We start from the raw sequence: 19,746 nt of genomic DNA on the forward strand, positions 1-19,746 counted from the left end.
ACATAACTCAATTATATCATATTTTTAATTTTACTATTTACTCCGATTTGATCAAGTTGTCCCTCCTGCGTCATGATCACTAAATAAATCATAACTCGACTTACGAAACTCAAAATTCAAATCCGTAAAATTTCCTTGAATCTAGACTCATAAATATTCTTACTAAATATTTTTTCTAGAATTTTTGGTTCGGCCAATTAGTACAGTTTATAAGTTTAATTTTCCCCTGTTACACAGCTCAACTGATCTGACCTCTATTCACTACGAATTGAATTTCTCTCAATACACAATTCAAATAACCATGAAACCTATTTCATTTAAAACTAGAATCAATAAGAAATTTAGGCATATAAACTATATTTCTTATTGTGTTTTGTACAATTTTTAAAGATTTTTCCAAGTTGGAATAGGGGATCACATAGTCATCCTGAGCAAGTCACACACAATTGTAAATATCTCAAAATATAGAATTCCTTTGCTTGCTCTGTTTCTTTTATATGAAAATAGACTAATTAAGATTTAATTTCGCATCTCATTCAACCTCTAATTAAATTTCTTCTATTTTTGGTGATTTTTTAAAATCACGTCACTGCTACTGTCAAAAACAGTTTTGGTGCTAATTTCACTCTTTCACACATTCTTTGTACTAACCTCATTTTAACTTATATATATATCACAAATCATTTTCACCACATTTCACACATCGCGAGTATAGGCCTATGATTACAATGTCACCACAAAGCCATCCCATTGAACAATTCGGATTAATCCTCAATACTTGATGGTTTCAGCACACAACCCCACCATCATATTTCATTTAATTCGGCTCTCTTGTACACATGGTGAACACTTAGTACCACTCATGTGACCAAGCCAATTTGTCCCGTAGCTCTCTTGTCTACATTGTGTTCTTCACTTGGAATCATGCATGCGACCTAGCTACATTTATCTCTCCCGTAGCTCTCTTGTCTACATGGGATACATCCCATATCACACATGTGACCTAGCTACTACATAGTATCTCGTAGCTTTCTTGTACACATGATGTGCAGTCAGCACCATACATGTGACCTAGCTACGCTCCCTCTATTTTATTCGATCTTTCCGAATGTTCAACCGGGATCTCTCTCTCTCTATTACTTATTTCCATTCTTCCAATAGTCGATTTATACTTCAACATCAGCTAGTATCTATATATATAATAGGCTGAAATATAAGAATGTAAATGAAATTAATGTATTATTTACATACAAACTTACCTCGGTGCAAAATATGGGAATTTTGCAATTTAGTCCAAAACTTTCTCCTTCCCCCGTTTGAGGTCGATTCCACGCCTTTCTTGATCTATAACAACATATTTAGCTCATTTAACACTCAAACTATTTATTTGAATCCAAAAATCACATTATACAAAAATTACGTTTTTACCCCCTAACTTTTACAAAATTACGATTTTTCCCCAAGGCTCGAAAATTTAATTTCAGCCCTTATTATTATGTTTACTGACCTACTGATCATTTTTCTCTTCTATGGAAACATCAAATTCTCACTCTAACACATAGTTATGAACAATAGGTATTTTTATCGATTATGCCGTTTTGCTCGTTTTCGCTAAAAATCGCTTAGAAAAGATCATTCTCCTAAATTCAAACATTCATATTCTACCATCAAACAACAAAATACATGCCTATCATTCATGGGTAAATTTTTAAACATAAACCCTAACTTGAAATAATGGTAGAAATAGGTAAACTAAGCTACGAGAATTTCAAAATGTGAATAACATTAAAAACGGGGCTTGAAATCACTTACTATGAAGCTTGAAAGTTGAAGAAACCCTAGCTATGGAGGAAAGCAAATTTCGGCAGCAACTAGTGAAGATGATGACCAATTTTGTGTTATTTTTCCCATTTTATTTCATTTAATATACAAATGACCAAAATGCCCTTACTACTAAACTTTCCAAAAATTCCCTCCATGTCCAACTTTTGTCCATAACTTAAGAATTGGTCAAATTGCTATTTAAGATCTCCTAGTTAATATCCCAAAGTATTTTCATACTAAAAACTTCTAAAACACGAGTTTTACAATTTATTCGGTTTAGTCCCTAATGTCAACTTAAGCGCTCAATGCATAGAATTTCATCACGAAATTTTCACGAAATCATGAAATCATATCATAAACCCCAAAATAATTATAAAACAATTATTTCTATCTCGGATTTGTGGTCACAAAACCACTATTCTGATTAGGCCCTAATTCGGGTTGTCACACTTCTATCCACCTTTAAGTGTTCTATAAGATTTGGGTTAGTACTCTATTTTAGTACTAGTTCTTTCTTGACCTTAAAGCCATTCAAACCATCCACATTACCATTTCTTTCAAACCACCCGAGTTCCTTTGTTAAACCAAACCATATCCCTTAATTATCTTAAACTATCACATACCCCTTTTGTTTAAAGCCTTACTTAGCCAAATTCGACCAATACTCTATTCAAGAACGATACTTCTCCATTTTAACGATCAGACAACAAACGACTCGAACCATCACCGAAGCGAGTTCGTATCACATTTCTAATACCAACTCATGCAACCACCTAAAAACATTTTGTGCACATAATCAAGGCATCATAACATGACCAAAACCAACATGAAATAACCAATTCAATAGTCCAAAATCATTCAATCAATATGCCATACTAGGCACCTCAAATGTAAACATACAAGCTTACCTAAACCTATATATATACTTGACTACATTTCATTCATGCACATCTAGTTCAATACCATCTCAAAACATACCATATCTTGAGAATTAGTACTTCAACTTAAACTTACCATTTGACCCATACCATTCATGCATCACAAGTACCAAAATGACACAATTCAACCAACATCAATTGGTACCCAAAATAACTTATACATGCCAAAATCTTCAAACTAGATACCAATACAAATTCACCCATACATGCCATTATAACCTTAGCCAAAACATAAAAAGCTACTAAATTTTCTGCTAGATAGTGTGATAGACCTACAACGAGCTTCCAAACTGATTGAGCTTCTAATTATCTATAAAACATAGGAAAGAAAACTAAGTAACCACATAATGCTTAGTAAGTTCGTAAAACATGAAACATAACTTACCATTTCAATACATAACATTAAGATTAAGCATAATATAATCCAACCACAAGCTTGGCACAAGCCTAAGCACCATCAACAACACATGTTAGTGCATTCAAACATAATTCACTTAAATTTTACACAAGGTAAGCCATTATACATGTACTTCATTTGACTTCATCATTTTCATCAACATAAGTATACTTCCATTAAAGCTTACCTGTAACACCCCAAACTCGTATTCGTCACCGAAATAGTGTTACAGAGCATTAACGGACTAATCTCATAAAAAATCATACAATTCAAGTTACATTTCTCATACTAATCAAAAACCATTCAAATACAATCATATATTCCCTAACACAAGCCCTCGAGGCCCAAAACTAGCATTAGAAGTGGTTTGGGACTAAATCAAATACGTAATAAATTTTTATAAATACATAGAAAATTTTCAAGTGCAGGGGACACACACCCGTGTGGAGAGGCCGTGTGTCTCACACAGCCAAGAGACATGCCCATGTCACAGGCTGTGTGGACATTCAAAATGGAATCATATGGCTGTGTCCTAGCCCATATCCGACCCCGTGTAACTTTCTAACATGCGTCACACGGCCAACCACACGCCCGTGTGACTAGCCCGTGTACCATTCAAAATGGCCTCACACGTTCGTGTGTAGGGTAGTGTGCTAGGCCTTGTGAAAGCTGGAGGGTATACTAACTTATGCCACACGACCAAGTCATACGCCCATGTACTAGGCCATGTGAAGCTACTGACTTGGTTTCTAAATAAGTACCAAGGGACATACGGCCTTGTCACCTTGCTTTGTGTCACATACAGCTGAGACACACGCCTTGGGCGTGTGGACAAAAATAGGCTATGTTTCAAGCGACATTTCTCACCCAAAATGTTGTCAACCTAGGTTCAACAATCACAAACAACCAATGAACAAGCTAATGAGTAACCGCAACACATGCCAAAAACTTAGCCACTGGTAGAACGTACAGATTAGCACCCAAAACACAATAACCCCTAATGACATGCCATTTGTATCCTATTTTATTCCTAAGATCCAATTGGGACTTCACACGTCACCCAATTTTTGTCGAATATTTCAGTGTAGTCGTATTTATCAATAATGTAATATTAAAGCATTTAAAACACAATTACAATAATTTTTATTAACATACGAACTGACCTCAAATTTGCACGGAAAGAATCGAGCTATCAATCCATTATTTTGTTTTTCCCTTGATATAATTCTGAACATTGCTTTTCTTGATCTATATATAATCAAATTTGTACGAAATTCTAAATTAAGATCCGTAAATTTTCCCAAAGACTAGACTAATATATCTTTCCACCATAAAATTTTCAGAATTTTTTGGTCCAGCCAATAAGTACAGTTTATTTTTTAAATTCTCCCCTGTTTTGCTGTTTGACAGCTTCGACCACTCTTCACTAAAATTTAATTATCTTTTGCTACCAAATTCAAATGAGGTTCTCATTTCTTTATTCTGAACATATATTTAATAAAGAATCCAACAATATAAATTATGTTCCTTCACTTTTTTTTTACAATTTTTAATGATTTTTACAATTTAGAATAGGGGATCACGAAATCAGTCTAAACCAGTCTTACAAAAATATAAATATCTCAAAATAAATAATTTCTTTCTCTGCTATGTTTCTTTTATATAAAAATACATTCAATAAGCTTTAATTCTATATCTCATTCCACTTCTAGTTCAACTTCTACTATTTTTGGTGATTTTTCAAATTCACTCCCCTGCTGCTGTTTTAGACTGTTTATCCAAATTTTCATTCCAACACTAAAATTTCTTATTATCAACTTTCAAGATAATACTTATCCATAGTCAATTTATCAAAAATTCAATCACATATCTAACTCATAATTCAAAACTCATATATTCATATTCCGGTATTATCCCACATTTTTTTTTCACGATAAATCTCATTTACCAAACTTGTTTCTCCCGATGAACACTTCGGAAAGTAACAATATCTGGTGGTTTTAGCACATCGCTCCACACTATTGGGCTAACATGTAATTGTGGCATAAGCACTTAGCGCCACTTTTCAAATTAACATGTACAACCGTGGCATATCCACTTATCACCACGTTACATGTTTAACTGTGGTATATCCACTTAGCACCACGTTAATGAATCAATATATGTAACCGTGTCATATCCACTTAGCACCACATTACATGTTTAACCATGGTATATCCACTTAGCACCACGTTAATGAATCAATATATGTAAACGTGGCATATCCACTTTGTAACACCCCGAACCCGAGACCGTCACCGGAGTCGAACACGAGGTGTTAACAAACTTTAAACCACTTATAAAAAAATTTTTTAGACACTGCCAATCTGCGTACTAGTCGCTAAAAAAATCATATCTTGAGTTCAGAAACTCGGAATCCAGTTCCGTAAATTTTCCCCGAAACTAAACTCATATTCCCATCTACATATTTTTTCTAGAATTTTTGGTTGGGCCAATTAATACAGTTTATTAGTCAAAGTCTCCCATGTTATAGGGATTGACTACACTGACCTTTGCGCATTACGACTTGGATATCTCCCTGTACAGGGCTTCAATACTGATGTCGTTTGTTTCTATAGAAACTAGATTCAAAGAGGAATCTATACATATATGGCATGACTCCTAATTATCTCTGGTTAATTTATAATGAATTTCCAAAGTCGAAACAGGGAATCCAGAAACCGTTCTGGCCCTGTTTTACGAGAACCTGAATATCTCTTAACATACTGTCCATATGATTGTTTTGTTACTTTCCTATGAAAATAGATTCATCAAGGTTCGTTTACATAATTTATTCATTATTTAATTCCATTCCTACTATTTTTAGTGATTTTCCAAATCTACATCACTGCTGCTGTCAGCATCTGCCTTTAAGGTAGACTTTACCTATTTCATAGTTTCCATGATTCAACTAGCCCTTTTAGCATAAATAGCACAATTTATGATAGTGATTAACCATTCCCATGGCCAATCCTTGTTAAGCATATCCACACCTCTCAATAACCATATCCATACCAAATGATTATAACATTATACTCAAACATATATAAGCCATTTTCGCATGGCTATCCAAAATTATACAAGTCCAAAGGGTCTATGACCCCCAACAAAAAGGGTAGTCCTATACATGCCATTTCGAAGTTCAACCAAAATTGTACCAAAAGGGGGGGCTTTGATAGTGTGGGCGACTTCGACTTCAAAATCCCGAGTCCGATAGCTGGAGAACCAAAATCTATAAAACAGAGAATCAAGGAGACGGAGTAAGCAATTTATGCTTAGTAAGTTTTGAGCAAGGGATTCCAGCACAACAAAAGTATAGCATTCATGTAGCTAAACGGATAATTTCATATGCACAATTTTTCAATATCATACTTACTTCACATTACCAACCCTTTTATTCATACCCAAAGATCAACTTAGCCAAAGGCCGGTAGCTCATTTATCAACTGAGCGAATACTTATTTGTAAGGGCTCGACTAATTCAAAGCACATACGAAACATACCTTAATGTTGGGATGTTTCAAGCGTATTAACTGAAATTTTTACAGCAAGATCATTCATTCCCAAATCACGTACCTTCGGAATTTAACCGGATATAGCTACTCGTTCAAATGCCTTCGGGACATAGCCCGGTTATAGTAACTCGCACAAATGCCTGCGGGACTTAACCCGGATTTAGTAACTCGCACAAATGCCTTCGGGACTTAACCCGGATTTAGTAACTCGCACAAATGCCTTCGGATCTTAGTCCGGATTTAGTAACTCGTACAAATGCCTTCGGATCTTAGTCCGGATATGGTCACTTAGCACAAAGCCTTCGGGACTTAGCCCGGACATCATTCAAATAACAATGCACATTTAACAATAAATCATGGCACGTTCGTATTTCATTTTCGTTAGCAAAACTCGAACACAAGACACTTATCATTCTTGCAATTTCGCCTCAATAGCCACACACAAAGAGCATGATTTTGATTTGCTTAAAGCATGATCTAATCAAATCATAATTTAAGCTCTTTTACTCAAGAACTTACCTCGGATGTTGTCGAACGATTCCGATAGCTATTCGACCACTTTTTCCTTCCCTTTATCGGATTTAGTTCCCCTTTGCTCTTGAGCTTAATTAAACAAATAAATTGATTTAATCATTTGAGCATCGAAAAGAGGAACACAAGGCACTTAGCCCATATTTATACATTAGACATTAAGTCACATATGTACGGAATCATGAATCAAACTCAACATTTTGGCTAATTTTCCCCCTTGGCCGAATTTTCTAAGCCAAGACAAAAGCATCAATATGCTTGCCTCTGACCGAATACATGCAACACCAATCTCCTTCCTATGGCCGAATATGCATGTCTATGTTGGGGCCGATTGCAACACTTAATACATTCTACAAGTATGGTCATTTGTATTGACTAAACACCATTTTGTTTCAAGTTCAAAACTTGGCTAATACACACATATATACACTAGTAAAGCATCCTCTCCCTTTCCATCAATTTAACACATGCATTACTCATTAATATACAAAAATTATATTCGGCCTTAGCACACAACTTGCTAGCCGATTCTTCTCCATCTAGCAACCAATGCACATATGTGCTCACTCAAAAATGCTAAAAAGAAAATTCAAGAATCATCAATCCACCATCACATGCATCATTAACAAGCTTTATATTTAGCATGCAATGGCATTAATACAAAATCCACCTAGGCCGAATATCATCCCCATGACATAGCAAAGATTTGAACCATGGGCTAATTAGAACTCAAGCTAGCAACTAAAAAAACATGCATGAATCTCATGGCACAACCTCAAACATACCTTGATCTAGATACAAGTATGGCCAAACCTCCTCCTAATCCTCTTCCAAACCAAACATGAAGCAAGAACTCCTTCCTCCTTCCTTAGAATTTTCGGCCAAAAGAAGATGAAAAAGGATGAACAAAATTTTTCTTTTCTTTTCTTTAACTCACGGCAATGGGGGGGAAACAACCAGACACTTTTTTTTTTGTTTTCATCATATTCCCTTTCATTATTTTATGCCCATGCTCCTTATTTTATCATACTTCCCATGAAACACTAACTCAACATGTTTATGACATGTTCTTGCCCATCACACTTGGTCTACCATGCTTGTCATGGCCGGCCACTACTAATAGAGGGGGCAAATTGACATGCAAGTCCCCCCTTTTTCAACATGCACTAATAGGTCCTTATGCTTTGACCTATCACATTTCAAAATTTTCTCACATAAGTCCTATTTACTAAAACTCACATGCAATCGACTAAATCGAAGCTTGAAATTTTCACACATTCATAATTACATATTCTAGACCATAAATATCACATTCGAACATTTCGGTGACTCGGTTTAGTGGTCCCGAAACCACTTCCCGACTAGGGTCAATTTTGGGCTGTCACAACTCTCCCCCACTTAAGAAATTTTCGTCCCCGAAAATCTTACCGGTAAATATGTTTGGGTATCGTTCTTTCATCGAGCTCTCGGTTTCCCAAGTAGCTTCCTCAATCCCGTGTTTGAGCCATAACACCTTTACTAGCGGAACCCTTTTGTTTCGCAACTCCTTCACTTCACGAGCTAGGATACGCATCGGTTCTTCTTCATAACTCATATCGGCTTGAATTTCAACCTCTGATGGGCTAATTATGTGCGATGGATCAGATCTATAGCGTCGAAGCATCGAAACATGGAAGACATCGTGAATCTTTTCAAGTTCAGGGGGCAAAATCAATCTATACGCAACCGGACCAACTCGTTTGGAGATTTCGTACGGCCCAATGAATCTCGGGCTCAACTTGCCCTTACGGCCAAATTTGAGTACCTTTTTCCAAGGCGAAACTTTAAGAAACACTTTATCTCCCACCTGATATTCAATGTCTTTTCGTTTCAAATCCGCATACGATTTTTGACGATCTGTGGCTGCCTTCAGACTTTCACGGATTACCTTTACTTTTTGTTCGGCATCTTTAATCAAATCAACTCCGAAAATTTTACTTTCACCGAGCTCGGTCCAAAACAATGGTGTACGGCATTTACGACCGTACAAAGCCTTGTAAGGTGCCATCTTAATACTTGATTGAAAACTATTGTTGTAAGCGAATTCAATCAAAGGTAAATACCGTTCCCATGAACTACTGAACTCAAGGATGCAACATCTCAACATATCCTCAAGTATCTGAATTATCCGCTCGGATTGACCATCGGTTTGGGGGTGAAAAGCAGTGCTAAAATGTAGCTTGGTACCCAAAGCTTCTTGCAATTTCTTCCAAAATCGTGAGGTGAATCTCGGATCTCTATCCGACACGATAAAAATAGGTACCCCGTGTAATCTCACAATCTGAGAAACGTACAATTCAGCTAGTTTATCCAATGAAAAATCCATACGCACGAGGATAAAGTGAGCCGACTTAGTCAGTCTATCGACAACAACCCAAATCGCATCTTTCTTACTTGCTGACAATGGCAGTCCGGACACAAAGTCCATTGTGACTCGATCCCATTTCCACTCAGGTATCATGATCGGCTGAAGTAATCCTGAAGGCACTTGATGTTCCGCTTTCACTTATTGACATATTAAACATCTCGAAACAAAGTCGGAGATGTCTCGTTTCATACCATGCCACCAAAACCAACGTTTCAAATCGTTGTACATTTTCGTACTCCCCGGGTGAATTGACATTCGGCTACAATGGGCTTCGTTCAGAATCATCGAAATGAGTTCCGAATTCCTTGGAACACACAAACGACTTCTGAACCTCAAACAATCATCATCATCAATTTGAAACTCCGATTCCTTGTTCGGAACACACTCAGCCCGTTTTGCAACCAATTCATCATCAACTTTCTGGGCTTCACGAATTTGATGAATCAATAATGGTTTGGCTTTTAATTCAGCTACTAACACATTTTTGGGTAGAACAGACAAGTGCACATCCATCGCTCGTAAAGCAAACAATGATTTCCGGCTTAAGGCGTCCGCAACCACATTAGCCTTTCCCGGGTGGTAATCAGTGACAAGCTCGTAATCTTTCAACAACTCAAGCCAACGTCTTTGACGCAGATTTAAGTCTCTTTGAGTCATCAAATATTTGAGACTTTTGTGATCCGAAAATACATGGCACTTTTCACCAAATAAGTAATGTCGCCATATTTTCAAAGCAAATACGATGGCAGCTAGTTCAAGATCATGGGTCGGATAATTTTTCTCATGTGGCTTTAATTGTCTCGACGCATAGGCCACCACTCGACCTTCTTGCATCAATACACAACCCAACCCAAGTAGGGATGCGTCACTATAAATGACAAACTCTTTGCCTGATTCGGGTTGCACTAAAATTGGAGCTTCAGTCAAATAAGTTTTCAGTTGATCGAAACTTTTCTGACATTTCTCCGTCCATTCGAACTTAACATCCTTTTGAAGTAGCTTCGTCATTGGTGTGGCTATCATCGAGAAACCTTTTACAAATCGTCGGTAATAACCGGTGAGCCCCAGGAAGCTCCGAACTTCGGTAATATTTCTTGGAGGCTTCCAGTTAAGTATGGCTGAAATTTTGCTCGGGTCAACTCGAATACCCGATGCGGATACCACGTGACCCAAGAAGCTAACCTCTCTTAACCAAAACTCACACTTACTGAACTTAGCATATAACTGCTTATAATCTCAGGTGCTCAGCATGTTCGGTCTCATCTCTTGAATAGACCAAGATGTCATCAATGAACACAACTACGAACCGATCCAAATATGGTCTGAAGATCCGATTCATCAAATCCATAAATACCGCAGGGGCATTAGTGAGTCCAAACGGCATCACTAAGAATTCGTAGTGACCATATCTCGTTCTGAAGGCAGTTTTGGGTATGTCTGAATCTCGAATTCGCAACTGATAATAGCCCGATCTCAAATCTATTTTTGAGAACACTGAGGCTCCCTTCAGTTGGTCGAACAAATTATCGATACGCGGTAACGGATATTTGTTCTTTATTGTCACTTTATTCAGCTGACGATAGTCAATGCACAACCTCATGGTTCCGTCCTTCTTTTTCACGAACAATACTGGTGCACCCCAAGGTGAGAAACTTGGTCGAGCGAAACCTCTATCCGTCAATTCTTGCAACTGAGCTTTCAACTCTTTTAACTCGGTTGGTGCCATACGATACGGAGCTATCGAAATCGGCGTAGTCCCAGGTACAAGCTCAATACCAAACTCTATCTCCCGAACAGGTGGTAAACCCGGTAATTCTTTAGGAAAAACATCCGGGTATTCACAAACCACCGGCACAGATTCGAGTTTCTTTTCTAATTCTTTGTCACCAAGTACATACGCAAGGTATGCTTCGCACCCTTTTCTTACATATTTCTGGGCCAACTTTGAGGATATTACAGCTGGCAACCCCTTTAAGTCCGTAGACTCAACTCGGATTATCTCGTTATTTGCGCACCTCAAATCAATAGTCTTGCTTTTGTAGTTCACAACTGCATCATGCGCGATCAGCCAATCCAAACCAAGAATAACATCAAATTCATCAAATGGCAAAAGCATCAAGTCCGCCGGAAAATAGGAACCTCGAATTACTAGGGGACATTCCTTACACACTTTGTCGACAAGCACGTAACGACCCAAGGGATTTGACACCCGAATTACGAACTCAGTAGACTCATTAGGTAAAGTCTTACTGGATGCTAAGGTTTCACATATGTAAGAATGAGTAGAACCGGGGTCAATCAAAGCAATTACATTAGTATCAAAGAGAGTAAAAGTACCGGTAATAACATCAGGCGAAGAAGCATCCTCGCGGGCACGTATAGCATAAGCTCTAGCAGGCGCACGAGCCTCGGATCTGGTCGTAGCATCTCTAGATCCTCTTTGACCACCGCTAGCATTGCCCGTATTTCTAGATGGTCTACCTCGAGCAGTGGTAGCACCCGGTTTCCCACTCTGATTTACATTCTGTTCAGACAACCTCGGGCAATCTTTAATGAAGTGGTCAACTAATCCGCACTTGTAACAGGAGCGGTCAGGGAATCTACAACTCCCTGAATGCCATTTACCGCAATATCGACATTCCGTTCTATCTCGACGTTCATTCCCAACACTGGCGACCGAAGTGCCTCGTGTACCCATAGGGGGTCGATCACGATCTCGTCTAAAAAGGCCCGAAGTGCCTCTAGACCGGCCCACATCATCTCGAAATTTCTTCGATGCCTGTTGAAGAGACTTTCCCGAGGATCTTTTACGAAACTCTCCAGTTCCCACATCAACTTTTTGTTTTTCTTTTCTAAGCTCTTTGGCTTTACAAGCTCGCTCGACAAGTACTACGAACTCTCGTATTTCAAGAATGCCAACGAACATTTTTATATCTTCATTCAGCCCATCCTCGAAGCGTTTACACATGATAGCCTCGGACGAAACACATTCCCGAGCGCATCTACTAAGTCTAACAAATTTTCGCTCGTAATCAGTAACTGACATAGAACCTTGCTTAAGCTCAAGAAATTCTTTCCGTTTTTGATCAACAAATCTCTGACTGATATACTTTTTCCGAAACTCAGTTTGGAAAAACTCCCAAGTTACTTGCTCTCGGGGCACAACAGAAGTCAGAGTACTCCACCAATAGTAGGCAGAATCACGTAGCAAGGAGATAGTACACTTTAGGCATTCATCGGGTGTACAAGATAGCTCATCGAGTACCGGGATAGTGTTGTCCAACCAAAATTCAGCTTGCTCGGCATCGTCGCTATCCGTAGCTTTAAATTCAGTAGCCCCATGTTTTCAGATTCTGTCAACTGGGGGCTTATTTGACCTTATTTGGTCAGTTACCGGAGGTATTGTAGGTGCGGGGGTGGTATTTGTCGGGAATGGAGGTTGTGGAATAGCCGTATTAGTTCGAATGTATTGGTTGAACCAATCATTCATCACGCTATAGAAAGCTTGTCTAGCTTCATCATTCGGATTACTAGCATTAGGTTGAGAGTCCGCCAGCGCTGTCCCTTGTGCGGGAGCAGGCGCTACACTCTCAAGATCATCAGCTACCTCTCGGTCGGGATCGGGATCCATTACTATAAATAAACACATTTACAATTGTCAGAAATCACCACACTATCAAATAATCACATAAAATGGCATGTATAGCTAGACCCAACGCATTACGGTAGTCCTAGAATCGACTAAACCGTAGCTCTGATACCAATCAAATGTAACACCCCGAACCCGAAACCGTCACCGGAGTCGAACACGAGGTGTTAACAGACTTTAAACCACTTATAAAAAAATTTTCCAGACACTTCTAATCTGCATACTAGTCGCTAAAAAAAATCATATCTTGAGTTCAGAAACTCGGAATCCAGTTCTGTAAATTTTCCCCGAAACTAGACTCATATGGACATCTACATATTTTTTTCTAGAATTTTTGGTTGGGCCAATTAGTACAGTTTATTAGTCAAAGTCTCCCATGTTATAGGGATTGACTACACTGACCTTTGCACATTACGACTTAGATATCTCCCTGTACAGGGCTTAAATACTGATGTCGTTTGTTTCTATAGAAACTAGACTCAAATAGAAATATATATATATATGGCATGACTCCTAATTATGTCTGGTTAATTTATAATGAATTTCCAAAGTCGAAACAGGGAATCCAGAAACCGTTCTGGCCCTGTCTTACGAGAACCTGAATATCTCTTAACATACTGTCCATATGATTGTTTCGTTACTTTCCTATGAAAATATATTCATCAAGGTTCGTTTACATAATTTATTCACTATTTAATTCCATTCCTACTATTTTTAGTGATTTTCCAAATCTACATCACTGCTGCTGTCAGCATCTACCTTTAAGGTAGACTTTACCTATTTCATAGTTTCCATGATTCAACTAGCCCTTTTAGCATAAATAGCACAATTTATGATAGTGATTAACCATTCCCATGGCCAATCCTTGTTAAGCATATCCACACCTCTCAATAACCATATCCATACCAAATGATTATAACATTATACGCAAACATATATAAGCCATTTTCGCATGGCTATCCAAAATTATACAAGTCCAAAGGGTCCATGACCCCCAACAAAAAGGGTAGTCCTATACATGCCATTTCGAAGTTCAACCAAAATTGTACCAAAAGGGGGGGGCTTTGATAGTATGGGCGACTTCGACTTCAAAATCCCGAGTCCGATAGCTGGAGAACCAAAATCTATAAAACAGAGAATCAAGGAGACGGAGTAAGCAATTTATGCTTAGTAAGTTTTGAGCAAGGGATTCCAGCACAACAAAAGTATAGCATTCATGTAGCTAAACGGATAATTTCATATGCACAATTTTTCAATATCATACTTACTTCACATTACCAACCCTTCTATTCATACCCAAAGATCAACTTAGCCAAAGGCCGGTAGCTCATTTATCAACTGAGCGAATACTTATTTGTAAGGGCTCGACTAATTCAAAGCACATACGAAACATACCTTAATGTTGGGATGTTTCAAGCGTATTAACTGAAATTTTTACAGCAAGATCATTCATTCCCAAATCACGTACCTTCGGAATTTAACCGGATATAGCTACTCGTTCAAATGCCTTCGGGACATAGCCCGGTTATAGTAACTCGCACAAATGCCTTCGGGACTTAACCCGGATTTAGTAACACGCACAAATGCCTTCGGGACTTAACCCGGATTTAGTAACTCGCACAAATGCCTTCGGATCTTAGTCCGGATTTAGTAACTCGTACAAATGCCTTCGGATCTTAGTCCGGATTTAGTAACTCGTACAAATGCCTTCGGATCTTAGTCCGGATATGGTCACTTAGCACAAAGCTTTCGGGACTTAGCCCGGACATCATTCAAATAACCATGCACATTTAACAATAAATCATGGCACGTTCGTATTTCATTTTCGTTAGCAAAACTCGAACACAAGACACTTATCATTCTTGCAATTTCGCCTCAATAGCCACACACAAAGAGCATGATTTTGATTTGCTTAAAACATGATCTAATCAAATCATAATTTAAGCTCTTTTACTCAAGAACTTACCTCGGATGTTGTCGAACGATTCCGATAGCTATTCGACCACTTTTTCCTTCCCTTTATCGGATTTAGTTCCCCTTTGCTCTTGAGCTTAATTAAACAAATAAATTGATTTAATCATTTGAGCATCGAAAAGAGGAACACAAGGCACTTAGCCCATATTTATACATTAGACATTAAAGTCACATATGTACGGAATCATGAATCAAACTCAACATTTTGGCTAATTTTCCCTCTTGGCCGAATTTTCTAAGCCAAGACAAAAACATCAATATGCTTGCCTCTGACCGAATACATGCAACACCAATCTCCTTCCTATGGCCGAATATGCATGTCTATGTTGGGGCCGATTGCAACACTTAATACATTCTACAAGTATGGTCACTTGTATTGACTAAACACCATTTTGTTTCAAGTTCAAAACTTGGCTAATACACACATATATACACTAGTAAAGCATCCTCTCCCTTTCCATCAATTTAACACATGCATTACTCATTAATATACAAAAATTATATTCGGCCTTAGCACACAACTTGCTAGCCGATTCTTCTCCATCTAGCAACCAATGCACATATGTGCTCACTCAAAAATGCTAAAAAGAAGATTCAAGAATCATCAATCCACCATCACATGCATCATTAACAAGCTTTATATTTAGCATGCAATGGCATTAATACAAAATCCACCTAGGCCGAATATCATCCCCATGACATAGCAAAGATTTGAACCATGGGCTAATTAGAACTCAAGCTAGCAACTAAAAAAAACATGCATGAATCTCATGGCACAACCTCAAACATACCTTGATCTAGATACAAGTATGGCCAAACCTCCTCCTAATCCTCTTCCAAACCAAACATGAAGCAAGAACTCCTTCCTCCTTCCTTAGAATTTTCGGCCAAAAGAAGATGAAAAAGGATGAACAAAATTTTTCTTTTCTTTTCTTTAACTCACGGCAATGGGGGGGAGAAACAACCACACACTTTTTTTTTCGTTTTCATCATATTTCCTTTCATTATTTTGTGCCCATGCTCCTTATTTTATCATACTTCCCATGAAACACTAACTCAACATGTTTATGACATGTTCTTGCCCATCACACTTGGTCTACCATGCTTGTCATGGCCGGCCACTACTAATAGGGGGGGAAATTGACATGCAAGTCCCCCTTTTTCAACATGCACTAATAGGTCCTTATGCTTTGACCTATCACATTTCAAAATTTTCTCACATAAGTCCTATTTACTAAAACTCACATGCAATCGACTAAATCGAAGCTTTAAATTTTCACACATTCATAATTACATATTCTAGACCATAAATATCACATTCGAACATTTCAGTGACTCGGTTTAGTGGTCCCGAAACCACTTCCGACTAGGGTCAATTTTGGGCTGTCACACACTTAGCACCACGTTACATGTATCAATATGTGTAATCGTGGTATATCCACTTAGCACCACGTTACACGTATAACCGTGGTATATCCACTTAGCACCACATTTTTTCATTCCGAAGGTTCAACCAAGATTTCCTCATTTAATCTCAATTCATCAACCACAAATCACTATTTGTGTCCATTAATTGAACAGTACTAAAACTTATTTCATTTGCACTCTCTTCACAAGTCCATTTCATTTCACATGTCAAACATGTACTCATGAGATTTGAGTACGTACCTGCGCTATCTCTTAGCACAACCACTCATGCAAACAGAATAATCATATACAAGATCTCATATTCTCAGTAATCACCCATTTCTTTTAAATATCATATTCCACCAAATTTCTATTAACATCAAATTCAATACAATTATAACAAATTATATTTCATGTATATCAATAATAACATGAATAATAGGCTTATTAAATCACGCGAACTTACCTCGGATCTAGAAATGGCAATTTACCATTTTAGTCCATAACCTTGTATTTTCCCAATTTAAGCCCAAATCTCGATTTCCTTGATTATTAAGCTTGGAAGCTTGGCCAAATCTTAACCATGGCTGTTCTTGGTACATTCTGCTATAACAAGAAGAACGGGACACATTTGGGGTCTAAAATTTGCCTTTTAATTCGTTTTATCCCTAAATGACCAAAATGCCATTTTTACTATTCTTTAAAATTTTACCCAACCAAGGCCATTTTTGTCCAGCAAGTTATACAATGGTTTAATTATCATTTAAGGACATCCCATTTAAAATTTCATGACAATTAGGCACCTCTAACATGTAAAACTCAACTTTTACACTTTTTACAATTTAGTCCTTTTTACTAAATTGAGTGCCCAAACGTCGAAATTTTTGAACGAAATTTCCACGAAATCATTTCGTGAAATCGTGGACCATAAAAATATAATAAAAATGAAATTTTCCTCATTGGATTTGTGGTCCCGAAACCACTGTTCTGACTAGGCCCAAAATCGAGATGTTACATTTCTCCCCCTTTAAGGATTTTCATCCCTGAAAATCTCACCAGAAAATTGGTTTTGGTTTTTCACTTGGATTCCTCAACCCTATAGTCGATGTCAAATAACTTTCACTCAAGCTAAACTTTTACTACCTATCTCTTTAAATTTTACATACAAAAATCATGAGTGGTATTCACTTTACAATACTTTTACTGAAACTTAATCTCTAACAGAAAGCTCATGTACTCAAAAGTCCGATCCATACCATCATGTTACATAGACATTCGCACCCGAATCTTTTCAGATTTGAATAGTAAAACTAGTCAGTTTATCTCAACCTCATACTCTTTATAATTTCACACAGTCTAATTATTTGTCAATTCAATCCTCAGCTACTTTTTATTTCAAGCCTCTTCTAGCTTTCCAAAGAAATCATGATATGAAACTCGAATCTCAATCCGATTAGTGGAGATTCAAATTCCATGATATCCAAAATTCATAAAGACACGAAATTCTATGAATCTGGTGAGCGGACATTCGGGTATACTAGCATAATTTACACATTTCATAACGGTTAATAACGCTACATATCACTTTCCTCTTTCAAGGATAGGAATGATCCAGACAAGAAAATCCATATTAACCTTTTTTATTTTTAATTCTAATTCCCAAACGGCAAAAATAATTCTGATGATTCTTGCTATACATCTTTAAACTTTCAACATTTCATGAATTTGTACTCAAAGATAAACAATGATCGTTTCAGCATTTTTTTAATACCCAGATTATCTTCACATTATCAATATCAGATCTTCTTATTGCATATGATTCTTCTAGGAAACAAACACTTCTTAATTAGACTATTCATCTTTTTACCTGTGAAGAAATAAAATCTTATTCTTAAGCATGCACATCTCATTAAATTCTAGACTTATATTCCATACAGATTGAACAATCAAGTCGAACTTATTCATCCGTGATTAATATTTCAAGAAATTCTCTCTTCTGGTCAACAGAACGATTCAACATGCATCATTCCAAATTCACTCGTCATGCCAATCGAAGACCATAACAAATGCATTAACATAAGTAATACTGATACCTCAACTGAATACATTAACTCTGATTAACTTACTTGAGAAAGGAAATCCACCATACATATTGGGACTTGAAATTTAACCATATTATCAAGATCAATTCAGAGGTATAGTCATACTTGTTCTTTATATACATCAATCATAAGTTGGAGGTCATGCTCTAAGTGCAAGTCATGATCAACAAGTTACAAGATAAAATATCCAGAAAACCCAAGATAGAGAAATCTAAAACGGAGAAGCCTAGAATAAGGAAATCCAAGATAAACAAATCCGTGATAAGGAAATCCCATTTACAGCACTGCATCAGAAGACCGAGAACCAGACTCATAAAAATATGAAAGACCCCAATGTTTTTCTTCAAAGAAAAGAAATCCAGAATAACATCATTCCAAGCCACTGACAACAAATACAACTGGAACTATATGCTTCTCAAATATATAAAATCAATCAGAGCAATGATCGATAGAAATAGAATCATGGCACCATACACAATTTCTCATCGATTCTCAACAGGTGGAATATAACAAAATACTAGAGAAAAAATAGAACCATGCAAATTATAATCCAATCAGACTGACAACACATTCGTCTAACGTTAAGATCAGGGAACATTTTCATAATATAATAATTCATCAGGGATTAGATAGCCCCAATAATATTTTCGGTGTCAGATAGTCTCATACCATATCTCAATAGAGACAATCACAAATTGTTTATTGTAATTACCATGCTTGGACATTTCATATTTCGAACATTATTCCTTTAACTATTTCTGCTGTCCCAGATTCCATAATATTCCCTTTAATAAGAAAACCAATTCATGAGGGAATTTCAATCAATACATTTCTCAACATCATACCAGGATAGATCATTTTACCAAAATTAACATTTTTTGCTAACCGCGACGTTGCGAAAATTAAACATCTTTTGGTCAATCCGATATCTTTCTAGCTCGTATCTATACTTATCAACCCATT

This window comes from Gossypium hirsutum, chromosome A07 (assembly GCF_007990345.1).
Source record: "Gossypium hirsutum isolate 1008001.06 chromosome A07, Gossypium_hirsutum_v2.1, whole genome shotgun sequence".
NCBI lineage: Eukaryota > Viridiplantae > Streptophyta > Magnoliopsida > Malvales > Malvaceae > Gossypium > Gossypium hirsutum.